Here is a 17,083-nt window from a genome sequence, read left to right on the forward strand (position 1 = left end):
AACCCCTGGGTCTTGGAACAATGGAAAAATCAGTCAAGTTCTTAAAATAAGGATTTCATTTGAAGAAAAGGTAAAAGATGAAGTCCCCATGGAACTGATGCAGATTTTGGATCCAGGCATCAGAACACTTACTTGAGCATGGATAGGGGTTTTTGTAGAGAAACAATAATGCTTCAAGGGAGAACACTAGATTTGTTTATGTGTAAACAAGCGAGTATACCAAAGTTGTTTTGTTCGGGCTAGACCATGGGAGCTGTCAAGGTTCCTTCCCCTCTCTGAACTCTGGGGTAAAGATGTGGGGACCCATATGAAAGACCCCCAAGCTTATTTCTACCAGCTTAGGTTAAAACTTTCCCAAGACACACAATTCCCCGTATCTGGGATTCAGTATGCTGTGACCACTAAGTCTTTTAACAAAGAATAAGGGAAGAGACCACTTGGAGACATCTTCCCCCAAAATATCCCCCCAAGTCGTACACCCCCTTTCCTGGGGAGGCTTGAGAATAAACAAGATGAGCACAGACCAGCCTTGGGTTTTTAGGACCCTAAAAACCCAATCAGATTTTTAAAAAACAGAACTTTATTAGAAGAACAAAAAAGATAAAAGAAACACTCTGTAAGATTAGAATGGAAGATCATCTCACAGGCAGTCAGATTCAAAACACAGAGAATCCCTCTTGGCAAAACTTTAAGTTACAAAAAGACACAAAAACAGGGATACACATTCCCTCCAGCACAGCAAATTTCACAAGCCAAAACCAAAAGAAAATCTAATGCATTTTCTAGCTAGATTACTTACTAACTCGAAAGGAGTTGGATTGCTTGCTTTCTTGATCTGTCCCCAGTGGAGGCATCACACAGACAGACAAAGCCTTCCCCCCGCCCCCAGATTTGAAAGTATCTTGTCCCCTTATTGGTCATTTTGGTCAGGTGCAAGCCAGGTTACTTGAGCTTCTTAACCCTTTACAGGTAAGAGGATTTAATAGTACTGTATCAGCTTCTTAACCCCTTCCCTTTATATTTATGACAGGAGCTGATCACTCGTGGCTTTGGGCGGTGTTCCTTGGAGGGAGCTCACAGTGCAATTAGGGAGCTTCACTATTTTGGATACCAATAAAAGATTTATTACTAGAATTGATCTGATAACTACTGAGCTCTGTGTGTGTAGGCATGGGTTCATTAACATCTGGAGCAGAGATCCCCCATCATGCAGTGCTTCTCTGCTTTTCTGGGCCCAGAGTTCCATGCAATTCTTGCCTTGGAATCTCTGTTCTCCATTCTGTATGCTAATGGAGATGCCTCCTTGTCCCATCTTTGATGCAAATGAGGCTAGGAGGGTTTCCTTATTCCTGTCACCCTTATCCCGTGATGTAGGTGTGTCTCCCACTGCCTTTTCATTGCTTTTTGTAAGTCTTTTTTCTGATCGGTTTTGGTTCAAGCAGAGGCTGCGGGTATGTGTGTGTGGAGAGGAGGTCTTTCATGAGTCAGACAGTCTGGGTACTGCATGCTGGTTCCCCAAGAACACAGAGCTGACAGGTAACACATTCAGTTGAGGGTGAGTCCCTCCATTGGGGTATGCCAGGTACAGTTCTGCTGCCCTCGGTTCATACAACAAGGATAACAACCTGCCCCAATAACAAGGAGACTGGGGATCCAGCACCAGCCGCAAGTGATCATTTGGGCAAGGAATCCCATCATGCTGAGCACCTAGGCAGGGTGGGTGTCTCCATGCAAATGAGATCAGCTTCTGAAGTCTTTTTCCACAGCTCACCACTAGGTGTCAGGTGAGAGCTCATTCAGACTCTGCTTACACAAGCCTAGCTATTGTATATGGTAGCAGTGCAGTCTGGGAAGAAGCCAAGTAGGGTAGGGTTTGAACATCAGGATAGAGACCTTGAGCTGGATTCCAAATTCAAGGGGAAGCCAGTGAAGCATGTAGCTCATGGAGGTGATGTGTGCACTGTAACCTGTTACTCCGCAGATGGGCTGATTCCTTCTTTTCCAGTTGGAGTTTTTTCCAGGAGTTGTAGCTTTGTTCCCAGGTATAAACAATTGCCATTACTGACTCTGGTGGTCACAAATGTGTGGCTCACCATGGCCAAGTCTGTGTCTGATAGGACAGGGTGCAATCATCTGCATTGCTGAAGGAAGTGGGTTTCTTTACCATTTTCCATTTTGGCACCCTACTGGATCCTGACACTGTGACTCAGCTTAATCAGTGTGCAGATGTTCTAGATAGAGAGGGATGTTATTCAGATGAGTTCTTTGAAGCACTTATTCCTTAGCAGCATCACTTCCATTTTCCCTGAGTTATGATTCAACCAGCTGCTCTTCATTCACTCTGTCAGCTAGACCAGCTGGTCCTGTCCATGTCTGATGTAATAGAGATGGAGCAGATCCTTTAGCTTGAAGACAATAAGAGCCTTATAAACCTCTCCAGTCATTTTGTGGTCTAGCTCATTGGTTCTCAACCAGGGGTACATGTACCCCTGGGGGATGCAGAGGAATCCCAGGGGGTACCTCAACTCATCTAGGTATTTGCCTAATTTTACAACAGGCTACATAAAAAGCACTACCAAAGTCAGTACAAACTAAAATTTCATACAGACAATGACTTTTTTATACTGCTCTATATACCATACATGGAAATGTAAGTACAATATTTATATTCCAATTGATTGATAAGTATATGGTAAAAATGAGAACGTAAGCAATTTTTCAGTAACAGTGTGCTGTGACGCTTTGGTATTTTTATGTCTGATTTTGAAAGCAAGTAGTTATTAAGTGAGGTGAAACTTTGGGGTACACAAGACAAATCAGAGTCCTGTAAGGGGTACAGTACTCTGGAAAGATTCAGAATCACTGGGTTAGCTCTTACAGGGAGACAAAGTCATATTGTTTGAGTGGGTTAACACAAGCAACAAGTCACATCAGCCACCTTAGAAAAAATGCATTTAATTGATTTGTATACTTGGGGACCCATAATGGGCCAAAGACGAGAGACATAATTGTAAAGCACCCAGATATGTCAAGATGGGACAATTCAGTAGCAATCATGGTATTAATATAGTAATTTAATTAAACCTGCCATCCTCCCATCCTCAGGTGAGGTACTTGAGCCACCAATTCAAACATCATGTTAAAAACAGACATACATTATACTTAGAAAATGGTTTTATAGTATATTGTGGTATCAATATTTAAGGTAGGATCAGCCTTAAAGGGATTCCTAAGAATTCTCCCTTACTACTTACCAAAATGATGTAGGCTCCACCAAAAGAACTAACCTTCTTTGTGGTCTAATGAGGACCCCCAGATAACTTTCCTCTCTCTCCCATCTCCACAACACACTGCTCTACATAGTGCTTTGCAGCTAATCTCTTTCCTTTTTTCTTTTCTTTTATGCCACCTGTCTAGTGAATGGCTGACATAATTAGCTTGTATCCAATGCTGTTAGGGTGGAGTCAGACCTTTCTTTCTATGGACAAGCCAACAGCCTGTGTTTAAATGCCAGCTCTGCCTTCCACTGGATAAGCTTTGTTAGAGATGGGGGGTGGCTTCTTTCCCCACATATATGGCAGATTTTTTGACAGTAAGTTTTAATACTGACTTCCTAACCTTATATTAACTACTTTGTTCTATAATCCTCCATCTTCATTTCACTGTTAGAGAAGGTGTCCACTACACTCTGTGTACAATCCATACTTGGATGAGAAAATTAGGATTCTGCCATATCCGCTACTGCACAGTGCTGACAAATGTGAGATGTCAGAATCACATTAGGAACCTTCATTTCACATGTCCCAAAAAGATATTGCTGCCATAAGAATCTGATGAGAAATCCTGTTAAAACTGCCCATGAGGTGAATGACTTTGGACAGCACCCTGCCTGTCAGAGGTCTGGAAGCATGCCAGTGATAGAAGCTAGGCAAACAGGGGCTCTAGCAGCATTGAAACAATTACAATAGATCATTTGACAGGAAAAGTGTTTTTTGTCATTCATCAGTCACTGAGTTCATTAATATTAATGTGAGCTCACTACTCATTAAAAATAGATGAATAAAATACAGAATATTGAATAAGACTTTTTTTTGTGTGAAGAAATGGATTAATATACTCATACTGTGCAGGAATACAATGAATCTGAGTTTCACTGTGAGGGTTTCTGAAGAAAGTCTCCAGGAGACAAAGGGCTAGATTCACAAAGGAACAAAGGTGTTGCAATGCTTAGCATTATAGCGCCTAAGTTGTAGGCACCTAACCACCTGGTGGAATCCCCAAACCCAGAGTTAGTGACTGGGCTCTGTGTGCAATGCACAGGCAGAGAGAGGCACCGAACGATGGGATTCACAAAAGTCAGCAAGCTGAGTGAAGAGCTGCCTAAGCTAGACAATGGCAGAAGCCAAGGAGAGGAACAGGTCCTAAACCCTGCCCCTCTCAGGGAGTTTGATTCCTAAATCCAGGCTGGAGGGAGTCACCTCTCTCCACTTGGGATTCACAGCCATGAACCCTCTCCTGGAGTAAGGCACCTAAGCCATTTCTTACAAGAAAGGCAATCATCACAGCCGAACTCCATACAAAATGATCAGGGGAGAAGGGGGAAGCACCTCCTGTAGCTTTTAGTCCAGTGGTTAGCGTACTGACGTGGGATGTGGGAGACCTTAGTTCATTTCCCCCCCTCTGCATGATGTGGAGAAGGATCTGAACACAGATTTCCAATTTTTCAGATGCACGCCCTAACCAATGGGATATGGGGCATTCTGGTGTGGGTTTTCCTCAGTCTCTCCTGTTGAAGCAGTTCCACTGTGTATGAAATACTCACATAATATGCGTTGGGCCAGACAGAGTCAGACTGACTTGTCCAGTGCCTAAGGTACTCATCTGAGCACTGGGAAACCCATGTTCAACTCCCTTCTCCACATGAGGCAGAAGGGGAATTGAACTGGGGTCTCCTACATCCCAGCTGAGTACCCTAATCACTGGGCTAAAAGATATAAGAGAGTGTTGTTTATTCTCCCCCCAGCCATCCTGTGTGCAGGTAGCCATGCTACCTAAACTTGTACACCTAGAGGAATCTAACAGCAGACCCTTAGGTGCCTAGGGACTTCAGGTGCCTCCAGGGTGAGGCACTCACTGTGAAGGGGTTTTGTGAATGCCAGTGGTGCCTAAATGTTGGTCTGAGGCATCTAACGTGTCAGTTAGGCATCTAAGTGCCATTGTCTCTCTAGCCCTGGACACAAATATATGCTTACTGATGTACACATGGATGTTACCTCTGTCATAGTTACAGCAGCATCGGCCTTTTCTCTGCCTTTTGAAAACTATATTGTTTGAGGCTTTTTTCTCAGGCTGCTTGTAAAAGGGAGCATGGCTGCACTACACTTTCTCCTTTGCCCTCCTCCTTTCCCCCATTTATCTTTAAGTAGATTCCACTAGAATCCCAAACCAGTCTCCACTGTTGTTAGATTTTTTCAATCCAAACAGACAAAAATACTTGCTCTTCCCCCTGATTTAAGACTAGAAGTTACGTAAAACAGAAGCATTACAACAGTATTTATCATTGTTGTTGTTTGTTATTAGGTAGCACCTAGAGGTTCCAATAGCAGGATCCCATTGTTCTAAGCATTTCACAAACACTAGAGTAAAATATGGTCTCTGCCCTGAAGAGCTTTCCATTGATTTAAAAAATTATTCACAAAGTTTTAAACTATTTCTGTCTCTGTACAGCCCTAGGCTATTGCCAGAAAGCACAGCATTGTCTTCAAAGCTTCTGATTCAAATTCTCTCTGATGTTTGTAATGTGAACCCTGTGATCTGTGTTAATCATGGTTATATGACAAAGTTAGCTAAGGCAGTGAATGACTTTGGAGCTCTGAGTGACACCTCTTGTCTGACTCTGCTTAATGCCAATCCCCAAAGTACCACCATTCCAAGGCTAAACTTCAGGGAATGGCTTGAAAAGCTGGTCTTCCCTATTTAGAATGGCCAGAAAGTGTAGTGGGTATATTTTGAGTAGTTGGGGAAGGAATTTAAAATGATCTGACTCCTCTTTCACTTGAATTTGGCAGGTTGTCTCTGCTTATGTGAAAAATTGCCCTTTTTTTTCTCTGGAAAAAATAAAGGTTTGTATGCATATCCAGGTTTAGATTTATAGGAGATTGAAGTAGTTTTTGAGATAGTCATGGTGACAGGTGATGACAGATGGTTGTCATGCTCTCTGGCATTTCTTTCATGGGAGCAGTGAAACTGTCATAGAGTATGCCCTGGGCCGTAACCAGGGTGGGGCAAGCAGGGCATCCACCTGGGATGCAAAGCCACGGGGGCGGAAAACTGGGGCAGAGTGCGGGAGACAGGCAGGGTCGCATGCCTCTCCCAGATTCCTGCCTCCAGTTAGCACAGAGTTTTTCAAAGACCCCACCCCTGCCCCGGAGCACTCCTGGCTCTGCTGCTGCTCCTCAGCCCAGAGGTGATGGGTGAACCTAAGTCCAGAACCTTTAAATTGTGTCCCCACCCCATTGAGAGTTACGTGTTGCCTCTGAGCTGAGGAGCAGCAGCAGAGCCAGGAGCACCGGGACAGCGGTGAGCAAGTGCTTGGGGAGCATCTTATGGCAGCCAGGCTCCGTGGGCAGGGTCCACCTCCAGGGGGTGTCACCAGCCAGTGGGAGAGGCAAGAGCACGTCAGGGGTGCAACTCGAAGCTATGCCGCCCACCATGCCTGAGAAGCATCTGGCCATGCACAGGCAGCCTGACTCAGAGAGCAGGTCAGGTTAGGGTGACCAGATAGGAAGCGTGAAAAATCAGGACGGGGGTGGCAGGTAATAGATGCCTATATAAGAAAAAGGCCCAAATATTGGGACTGTCTCTATGAAATTGGGACAGCTGGTCACCCTAGGTCAGGAAGAGCTGCCAGGCAGCCAGCCAGCTTCTAGCTCCAACAGTACAGAGAGCCAGGGGCCCGAGCGGCTCCCACGAGCTTCTGATCCGCTGGCTCCTGGCAGGAGGTGACAGTTTTCAAACTGTGGAGTGTGGCCCCCCTTGGAAAGCCTCTATGCTAAATGGAAGGCAGAAATCTGGGAGGGGGGCATGTAACCCCACGTACCCCCCCCATACATTGCCTCTAGGGGATGCAAATATGTTTGCTCGCCCCGGGTGCTTAAATGCCTCATTATGGCTCTGAGTATGTCCACAGTGCAGCTAGAAGTATGCCTCTCAGCCCAGGTAGACAGATGTGCTAGCTTTGCTAAAGCTAGTGCACCAAAAAAATAAAAAAAATAGCAGTGTGAATATTGTGGTATGAGTACTCAGCCACCTGAGTACAAGCCTGCCCAACCCCCGGGGGCTGAACGTGAGTGGCTAGCCCATTCTGTCACCCATGTCATAACGTCTACATGCCATCTTTAGCATGCAAGCTCCAGCCGAGCTAGCACATGCCTGTCTACCCAGGCTGGGAGGCACTGCCCAACTTGCAATGTAGATATACTATCCAGAGTGGTCTTGATAGTATTTGTCAGTGACTTCAAAGAAGTCGAAGAGATAAGGGAATGGAGAAGGGCATTAGAAAAATATACACATTTTGTTTTAATTTGTAGCATTAAAATAAAGACTAGAAGTGTATATTTTCATTGAAAAATCTTCGTAAAGAACTAGGATAACTCAACACATAACAGGTAAGGAATGTTGTAGAGAAAAGAGGGTGGCCTGTAAAATAGGAGCAAAGGAATAAGGAATTTAGTTAATGAGAGGCTGCCAACTGTATTGGCATGTGATGAGAAACTAGATATTGTGAGCTAGATACTGTGCTGATTTATGTGCTGCACAACCTTACTGAAGGAAGAAAGGGGGTGATATTGCAAGAAAATGCCCTGCTCAAGGGCCAGTCACATTCCTGCATCTGGAAGGTGCAGCAATTACTCATTCTGTGCACTCCTGGGGATGCACATCTCCCCAAACACTGCCCCTAAGTGCAAGCACCTGTCAAGCTATTCTTGTCTAACTATCTGGACCTTTCCAGAAAGCTTCTAAAAGACTTGTTGAAAGTCGTAGCTTTGAAAGCCTAACACTGATGGACTATACTGTGCCTCAGAGATTTGTATATGGGATTTGATCCTGCAAGATGCCGAATACTGAGGCCCTGATCCATAAAAGTACTTGTGCATATGCTTAACTTCACTAGGGCTACGCACTTTCTTAAAGTTAAACACATGCCTAAGTGCTTTGCTGGATCAGGGTCAGAGTGCTCAGCACCTTTCAGGAGCTACCCCATGGAAGGGACCATGCCAAGGCAAGTGGGCGGGAAATGGGGATACACACAACCTTCACCAGTGAGCTCTGCAGTGAACCGGGAAAAAAAATGAATGCAGCCTTATGGAATGATTCAGAGGAAACTCAACAAGGCCAGTTAACTTTGGCCAAATGAAAACATTGTTGGACAATCCAAAAAGTACATTTATGCCCTAGGAACATAGGCCCAGATCCTCAAACTTGTTTTTGTTTTAATATATAATTGAAGGTATTGGAAAAATACTCACCCCATCCACATTCTTATAAGAATCTAAACAGTTTTTTTGCTCAAACTTCCTAAGAGAATTTACCCTGGGATGACAGAAAAAGTGCAATATTTCAGCCTCAATGGCATAAGATCAACAGAGTTGTAAGCATCTGAAAATGACTCTTTAGAATGAGCCACCTGGACAATCTTTGCTAAAGGTGTTACTGTGCAATGTGCCTATAATATTTAATAAATAGATGACTGAGGAATGTCTGTCAAGTAAATAATTGGACATACTGTGATGCTGAGGAGGGAAGATTTTGCTGATTTTTTTGGCCCCGATCCTGCACCATTAGGTCAATGGGAGCTTTGACACTGCCTTTCAGTGAGCACAGGATCAAGCTCTTGATTCTTTTGTAAACTAAAGTCACTGGTAAGTTGTCTGTGTTTTCATTTATAAACTTTGGGACTTTTTGACATAAATAGCAGTAATTTTGCAGTAAGCTGAAGTTATCTCTGAATTAATTTCTAACACCACCAATTCACTAGTGGGGTTTGTGGGTGTGTGTGTGGGGGGGGAGGAATATCTCAAGTGCTTAGAATAAAGAATACATTTAGAATCCACATTTTGTAAAGCATTTGTATGTTCTTAACCTTTAGACAAATTTATTTTTGTAGCTACCATATGTGGGGTCTTAACATAATTACCATCTGTGGAAGGAAAGACAATTCAGGCAAAAATTTGCACAGTTGAAAATATTAGAAAATACGGTTCTTATAAAAATTCATACCTACATTATGCATCTACAATACAAGGGCCAGATTCTAATCTCACGCATGATGCACAGTAACAGATTTTTTTTAGATATGCTGGCATGCCCACGCTGTGTCTGATATTAGAGCCTGTCCCAAAAATGGATTATGGAGACATGAAAGAGTCAATGAGGAGGAAAATCACATTATTCTGAGCTTTTTTCTCCCACTTTCCATGCGAGATTTAGTTTGATTTAGTTCTTAATCTTCTTAATTTATTAGAAAAGCTGACAATAAAAATAAAGGGGAAATTGGTGTCAAATAAAAATCCCTCTCCCTCTGTCAGGGTTCCCTCCCCACTCTAAACTCTAGGGTACAGACGTGGGGACCTGCATGAAAGACCCCCTAAGCTTATTTCTACCAGCTTAGGTTAAAAACTCCCCAAGGCACAAATTTTCCCTTGTACCTTGGATTAGGTAACGCTGCCACCACCAAGTGATTTAGATAAACTCAGGGAAAGGACCACTTGGAGTTACTATTCCCCCCCAATATCCCCCCAAACCCCCGCACCCCCTTTCCTGGGGAGGCTTGAGAATAAACAAGATGAGCACAGACCAACCTTGGAGTTTTTTAGGACACTAAAAAAACCCCCAATCAGATTCTAAAAGAAACAGAACTTTATTATAAAGAAAAAAGGTAAAAGAAACACCTCTGTAAAATTAGAATGGAAGATAATCTTACAGGGCAATCAGATTAAAAAACACAGAGGATTTCCCTCTGGGCCAAACATTAAAGTTACAAAAGGAAAACCAGGAATACACCTTCCTCCCAGCACAGAGAAAATCACAAGCCAAAACAAAAATAAGCAAACGCATTCCCTTGCTAGTACTTACTAATTCTAAGGGATTTGGATTGCTTGCTTCCTTGATCTGTGTCCGGCAAGCACAAAGAACAGACAGACCAAAACCTTCCCCCCTACCACCCCAATTTGAAAGTATCTTGCCCCCTTATTGGTCAGGTGCGAGCCAGGTTACCTGAGCTTCTTAACCATTTACAGGTAAAAGGATTTTGTGTTTCTGGCCAGGAGGGTTTTTATAGTACTGTATACAGGAAGGTTGTTACCCTTCCCTTTATATTTATGACACCCTCCTTATGAATTACATCATCTGTTTATGGAACAGAAACAATATTATGTGACTAAGGTGACCAGTGACACAATTTAACTAGCTGATATTGAATACCTTCAGTAATACTCAGAGCAGACAACTGAGAAGCAGTCTGATGGTTGAAATTTGAACAAAAAACTAGTTGAATAATAAACAAATTTTTAGGAGAGTTTGACAATTCATAAACAGAAAAATAGGCTAAATTTGGATAAATAAATAGTTGTAAATAATTCACTCAGATCTAATCTAATCTATATAATATGTATTTGTTTCAGTTCAACAGGGACATTGCATTCCTTTTCTCATTTGTCTGTTTTGTTGAGGGATCAGGTAAATGGAACCTGGTCCCAAACCACATTCACTCTTGAAAAACCACTCCTTCAGCATTAATTTAAGTGCAAAATTGTGGCCTGCAGTAGCAAGTCAGCCTGCACCTGTGTAAGGCATCAAACTCATGACTTAAACCCCATGACCACGCTTTGAATAAGAAAATGTGCAGCAAGTATAGAAAGCAAAGGTAATGATCTAACAGTCCTGTGCCCAGAAATGTGCATGTCTTACAAATTGAACTGTGAGGAATACTGGTGCATGTTCCTTCCTGTATTCCAAGTCTGTGGCTGAACATGTTGTTTGACTATTGTGGACAGGAAAATCTATAAGATAGGCATAGTTGCATTTTTCCAGTATACAATTGCCAATATTTTCAAGAAGGGGTGTTTGAAGTTTGGAATCTAAACTTATATTTAGGCCACAAACAAATAGCCTGACTTTTAGTGGTGCTGAACACCTGTTGACTTCTGTGAGTACTGTAGTGCTTGTCAGTTCTAAAAATCACGCCCCTTATCTAAATGCCTAAATATGGAGGAAAGGACCTGATCCAGTGATGAATTTAAGCATGTGCTAATTGTTGTGCTGGATTGTGGTCTAGGTGCTTACCTTTTAGATAGCCATGTTTGAAAATAATGGCTTATGAATATTTTTTTCTGAAGTCAAGATTAGAATGCTATTCTTCCTCCACACACAAATGATTATGCATGGTTGACAATGTGAACTTCTTTATTTTTTACTAGCATATAAATGAGAGCATATGAGGCAGAACTTTGCCAATATGCTGAACTTGATGGAACACTCTCATTGAACATCCAGGATTCCTATTTTCTCTCTGACAAAGGAATGCTACTACAAACAAACCCTCATTAAAGATTCAGTGTGTTTAGTAAAAGGAGGACTGTAGGAATGGTCATTTTAATAATTTGTTCCCACACACTATTTTTCACTAATATTCAAGAGCAATATCCTTAAGTCAATAGCACTGCATTGAGAGCAAGAGAATCTCTGTAACTCACAAGTGAAGCAACAAAATTTATCTGCAAAAATATTTCTATATTCTAAAAAATGTGAAAAATAAATTGTTGTTTAGTAATGCAGAACTTCTGTAGTGGCCCTTCATTAGGAGCAAATTAATGTTCATAAAGTACTTGAAACCTAACATAATTTTAATATGTAGTTACATCTTAAATCAACATTCTAATTGTAAGATGTTAATTTTGTTAGACTAAAATCTGTAGCTTCCTGGTTTTGTGCTCTGTAAAACAATAATAATTCATTTTACCAGGAAGCCATCTGCCTATCTTTAAGTACTTTGTTCTTAGAAATCTTTTATGAAGCATCTAATAGCAAAATTATTATACACAATTTCCAACCAGATACCACAATACAAAGCTACTTTTGTTTGTGCAATAGATTACTTTTATAGGTATGTGTGCTGAGATGTATTACATGAATCATTTTACACAAGAAGCTTGAGGAAGAATTCTCCATATGAGAATAACAAAAATTCTTTACACCTACTTCATATCACAATACAAATCCTCAAACTTCACCTTCATTTTCTTTTATAAGAGCAAAACAATTTTTTATCAGAAATGCCAAGAAAAGGGAACAACTGTAGATTTTAAACTGTGACTTGCCTTGATAAATCAAATCAAAATTATGCAATAGAATTCCAGATTCAAAAGCTATGTCATTAGAAACCAAAAGAACATGTTAATATTTTTGTTTATCCTTTGAGCATGCAAATTAATTGTGGAACATATACATAATAAAAACCCCAGTTGTATACATACAGTTAACTAGGCCACTTGTCTGGTTAATGAGTACTTCTGTCTGCAGGCTGATATTTTCTTTTCATTGTTTTCCAGTTTTTATAGACTGTCTTCAAACTGGTTGTTTACTGGTGCCCAGGATCAGATCCATGAACAGACTCAGGTGCCTAAAGCCCAGATTTAGGTGCTTAAATCTCCATTTCAGTTGCCACTGCAATCCACAACCCCCCCCTCGGCTGCTGCCTAACTGTGTAGGTGTTTAAACTCAGTTGGCACCTACATTTTTGCTGTAAATGATCCCTAGGCACCTAAGTCTCTGCCTCTGGGTATGTGCATGGCAGCTTCAGGCAAGCACTTGGATACCTATCTCCTGCCTGAGGCCTCGCACAATCCATAAACTGAGGGAAGATAGGCATTCCTCCAACTATCTTGCCAGTGGAGCCTAATCCTCTAGGCATGCTGAGAGGCCATCTCACTCCACACAAAATCAGTGCTGCCAACTCATATGATTTTTATCACAAGTCTTCCAGTATCTGGTGTTTTATTGAAGTGCCATCTCCCAGATTCATGAGATTATAAGAATCTCAGCCTTCATTAATTTTTTTTTTAATACTGTGTCCCTTCTGGTTATGAAGAAAAGCTTGATGATATGAACTGAGTGCACTCTAAAGGCTATAAAATGAGAAGATAAATAAAAAACAACTAATTTATCTTTTTTAAAAAAAAATCATGATTTTTTGGCCTGTAACTGGTGAGGTTTATTTAATGCTTGGGGTTGGTAATGCTGCAGTCATTGAGGAACAGCCCTTCAGCTGTGGCTTGTGAGGTGGTAGGAAGTACAGAGCAGGCAGTCCTAGGAAGAATGACTTCCAGTGGGGAATGCACAACTACTGTGTCCTGGTGGGAGGGAACTTAGTTCAAGAAGTCTTGGAAACCAGGACCACACTGAAGCATTGGGGAACTGCTGTAAAACCAGGCTTCTGCTGGGGTTGAAAACTACTGAAAAGGTGAGACTGCTTTGGAGGAATGGGCTTTGTTTAGTGCTGAAAACAAAGAGCAAGCTCTGCCTGTAACCAAATAAAGAGGGAGACTCTGAGAGCAAGGGACTTGTGTTTAGAAACCCTCCTTTGAGAATGAGGAATTCTGATAGGTTCTTACTTAATGGACTGACTTTAATTACTCTGGGGGGATTAATGGAGGGATAGATGTGGGAATGTCACTGTGTAATGAGGAAGCTGCCAAAAGTATGGATGGTCTTATGCTCAGTGATCAGAATGAACTACAGTATGTAAGAGAAAGTGGAGTGAAGAAAGGGAACAAGAAAAAAAAATAGTAGATACAATAAGTGAACATTTAAAAAATGTTATGGTAAAATACATACAAATACAACTGCTTGAAATTTCTTTTAAAACTTCTGACAAAATTATCCTTTTCTTTAAAACAAACGTTTGCAGGTTGTTTTTAAAAAAGTTACAATTTTTCAAGAAAGAGCAAAAAAAATCAATGTTTAAAATCAAACACTTAAAAATGGCTTCCTTTTTGCATTCTGCCACTGGGAAGATGGGAGGGAGCAAAAAGGCTGAGTTTCTTTGTCAAAATATCAAAACTTCAAAATTGTAAAAAATCTGATTTTTTTAAAAATTTTTCACTAACCATGTTAACCACTTTTCAACCAGCTCTACTTACAAATAAAACTATATGCCTATCAGTGTTTGTAGCAATGCTTCTGCCATATTAATGTAGGCTCAATGCTAGGTTGGGTTGATTTATTCTTGGCCCATAGAGCTACTCCCAAACAATGTGGGTAAGGGGAAGTATGGGTTATCAGTCATGCATGAGATTGCACCACATCGTATCCATTTCCACAGCAAAAATTCACCAAATTCGATTCCCCCATCTCTGCAAATTGCTCTGTATATTATAGACTGGTCACAATATACTAGCCTTGAGAGTCTGCACCTGCCAATCCAGCTATGCTGTTACAGTTTTTGATTTTGTCATTTAATTTGCATGCTTAACCCTGGTTTCAGTTAAGCACGCATCATTTTTGAAGTAATGTTTATACCAAGTGAAGCTTTTGCAGCTGCTGTTCTTTACAAGGTGAAGGTGATTTCTGATATTTGTTGTTTGATCTAACATGTCATTTATGGTAGGTCTCCTCACATTAAGTTAATAAATGTTGTTATGTCATATCATTTTGACTTGTAGTAGGATGTAATGCTACACAGCCGTATGATTCCAACATGATGTGTGCTAGACTTTTTCTAGGAGAAAGGACTGAACCAGTAATAAATATCGCTTGTTCTGTTCCTGCCTCTTGATTAAGTCAGAGCAGTTGGGGTAAATTAGGTAGGAAAACCCAGCAATTATAATGATTACTGAAAATAATTGTGCAACCTGAGTTTTTGTCCTCCTCCTTTCATTCTTATTAATATCACTCTCAAGCTTTCTTTCTGTTAACTAATTTCTATCATCAACTTCACCCTTTGAGTCATGTGGTGTTAAGGCTTAATTGCCTCTGCTTATACTTTATTACATTTGTCAAAAATTAAAATAAAGAAACCCTACAGAAAGAACACATATTGTAATTACTAGGACTGTCGATTAATCACAGTTAACTCACGTGATTAACTCAAATTAACTGTGATTAAAAAAATCACAATTAATCAGTTTTAATCATACTTTAAACAATAGATTACCACATGAAATTTAATATTTTTGTTTTCTTTTTAAAATATATTGATTTGTTACAACACACTACAAAGTGTACAGTGCTGACTTTATTATTTTTATTACAAATATTTGCACGGTAAAAATGATAAAAGAAATAGTATTTTTCAGGTCACCTCAGACAAGTACTGTAGCACAATCTCTTTATCATGAAAGTGCTACTTACAAATGTAGATTTTTTTTGTTACGTAACTCCACTCAAAAAACAAAACAAAAATCTAAAAAAACTTTAGAGCCTGCAAGTCCATGCAGTTCTACTTCTTGTTCAGCCAATCGCTAAGACAAACAAGTTTGTTTACATTTACGGGCGATAATGCTGCCCACTTCTTATTTACCATGTCACGTGAAAGAGAACAGGCATGCGCATGGCACTTTTATAGCTGGCATTGCAAGGTATTTGCATGCCAGATATGCTAAACATTCATATGCCCCTTCCTGCTTTGGCCACCATTCCGGAGGACATGCTTCCATGCTGCGGATGCTTGTTTAAAAAAAAAAAAGTGTTAATTAAATCTGTGACTGAACTCCTTGGAGGAGAATTGTATGTTTCCTGCTGTGTGTTTTACCAGCATTCTGCCGTGTATTTCATGTTATAGCAGTCTTCGATAATGACCCAGTATGTTGTTCATTTTAAGAACACTTTCACTGCAGATTTCACAAAACACAAAGAAGGTACTAATGTGAGATTTCTAAAGATAGCTACAGCACTCAACCCAAGATTTAAGAATCTGAAGTGCCTTCCAAAATCTGAGAGGGACAAGGTTTGGAGCATGCTTTCAGAAGTCTTAAAATAGCAACACTCAGATGCAGAAACTACAGAACCTGAGCCACCGAAAAAAGAAAAAAAAAAACCTTCTGCTGGTGGCATCTGACTCAGATGATGAAAATGAACATGAGTAAGTCTTCACTACTTTGGATTATTGAGCAGAACCCATCATCAGCATGGACGCATGTCCTCTGGAATGACGGTTGAAGCATGAAGGGACATACAAATCTTTAGTGCATCTGCACATAAATATCTTGCAATGCCAGCTACAACAGTGCCATGCGAACACCTGTTCTCACTTTCAGGTGACATTGGAAAGAAGAAGCGGGCAGCATTGTCTCCTGCACATGTAAACAAACTTGTTTGTCTAAGTGATTGGCTGAACAAGAAGTAGGACTTAAGTGGACTTGTAGGCTTTAAAGTTTGACATTGTTTGATTTTTGAATGCAGTTATTTTTTGTGCATAATTCCACATTTGTAAGTTCAACTTTCATGGTAAAGAGATTGCACTACAGTACTTGTATTAAGTGCAAGATGGTATATTCCTGAGGTATAGTGCTGGGATCTAGGGGGATTTGGCTCTGGTACCTTTCTCTGTGTGATTCATCAGTGGCTGTGGGAGCATTCATGCAATCTAGTTCGGTGTGGGAACTCCACATGCTGTTGTGCTGAGTGATCATAGCTCCTGGAGGGGTTTGCTGCTGGTCACTAGCAAAGCATTGTGAGAGACAGCCCAGGCTGGAGAGAATTCATGGGGCACAGCGGTCCCATAGCGCCAGGCTGTACCCTTGGGATCCCGTCAGACTCACAATTCACTATAATTTACAGCATGGCCATATAGGGATAGGAGAGTACAATGAATGCAAATGAATCTGGTATTTTGCTAACACTTTGGTGCTACAGATGTGATTCTCTGGCAGGCAGCATTTTTGAGTAAGAAGCCTCACTTTGGAGGCAGGATCTATGATACTCAATGGCTTTGAATAGCCCAGAAGGCTATGAATAATATTTACTGAATCCTTAATTAAGAACTAGAGGTTTGCAGGCACTAGTTATGACATCTCTCTCAAACCAT

The 17,083-nt window shown here is 40.9% G+C and overlaps 1 long non-coding RNA gene across 1 annotated transcript in view; it reads left to right on the plus strand.

The window, feature by feature from the left end:
* The first annotated feature begins 13,305 nt into the window (after positions 1-13,305).
* The window catches only part of LOC122466507, a 52,497-nt gene continuing 48,719 nt past the window's right edge, over positions 13,306-17,083 (plus strand). The window contains exon 1 of the long non-coding RNA XR_006292102.1: positions 13,306-13,519. This is a non-coding gene — a long non-coding RNA (uncharacterized LOC122466507). The remainder of the gene's footprint in view (positions 13,520-17,083) is intronic.

The sequence above is a fragment of the Chelonia mydas genome, chromosome 7, assembly GCF_015237465.2.
Source record: "Chelonia mydas isolate rCheMyd1 chromosome 7, rCheMyd1.pri.v2, whole genome shotgun sequence".
NCBI classification, from domain to species: Eukaryota; Metazoa; Chordata; order Testudines; family Cheloniidae; genus Chelonia; species Chelonia mydas.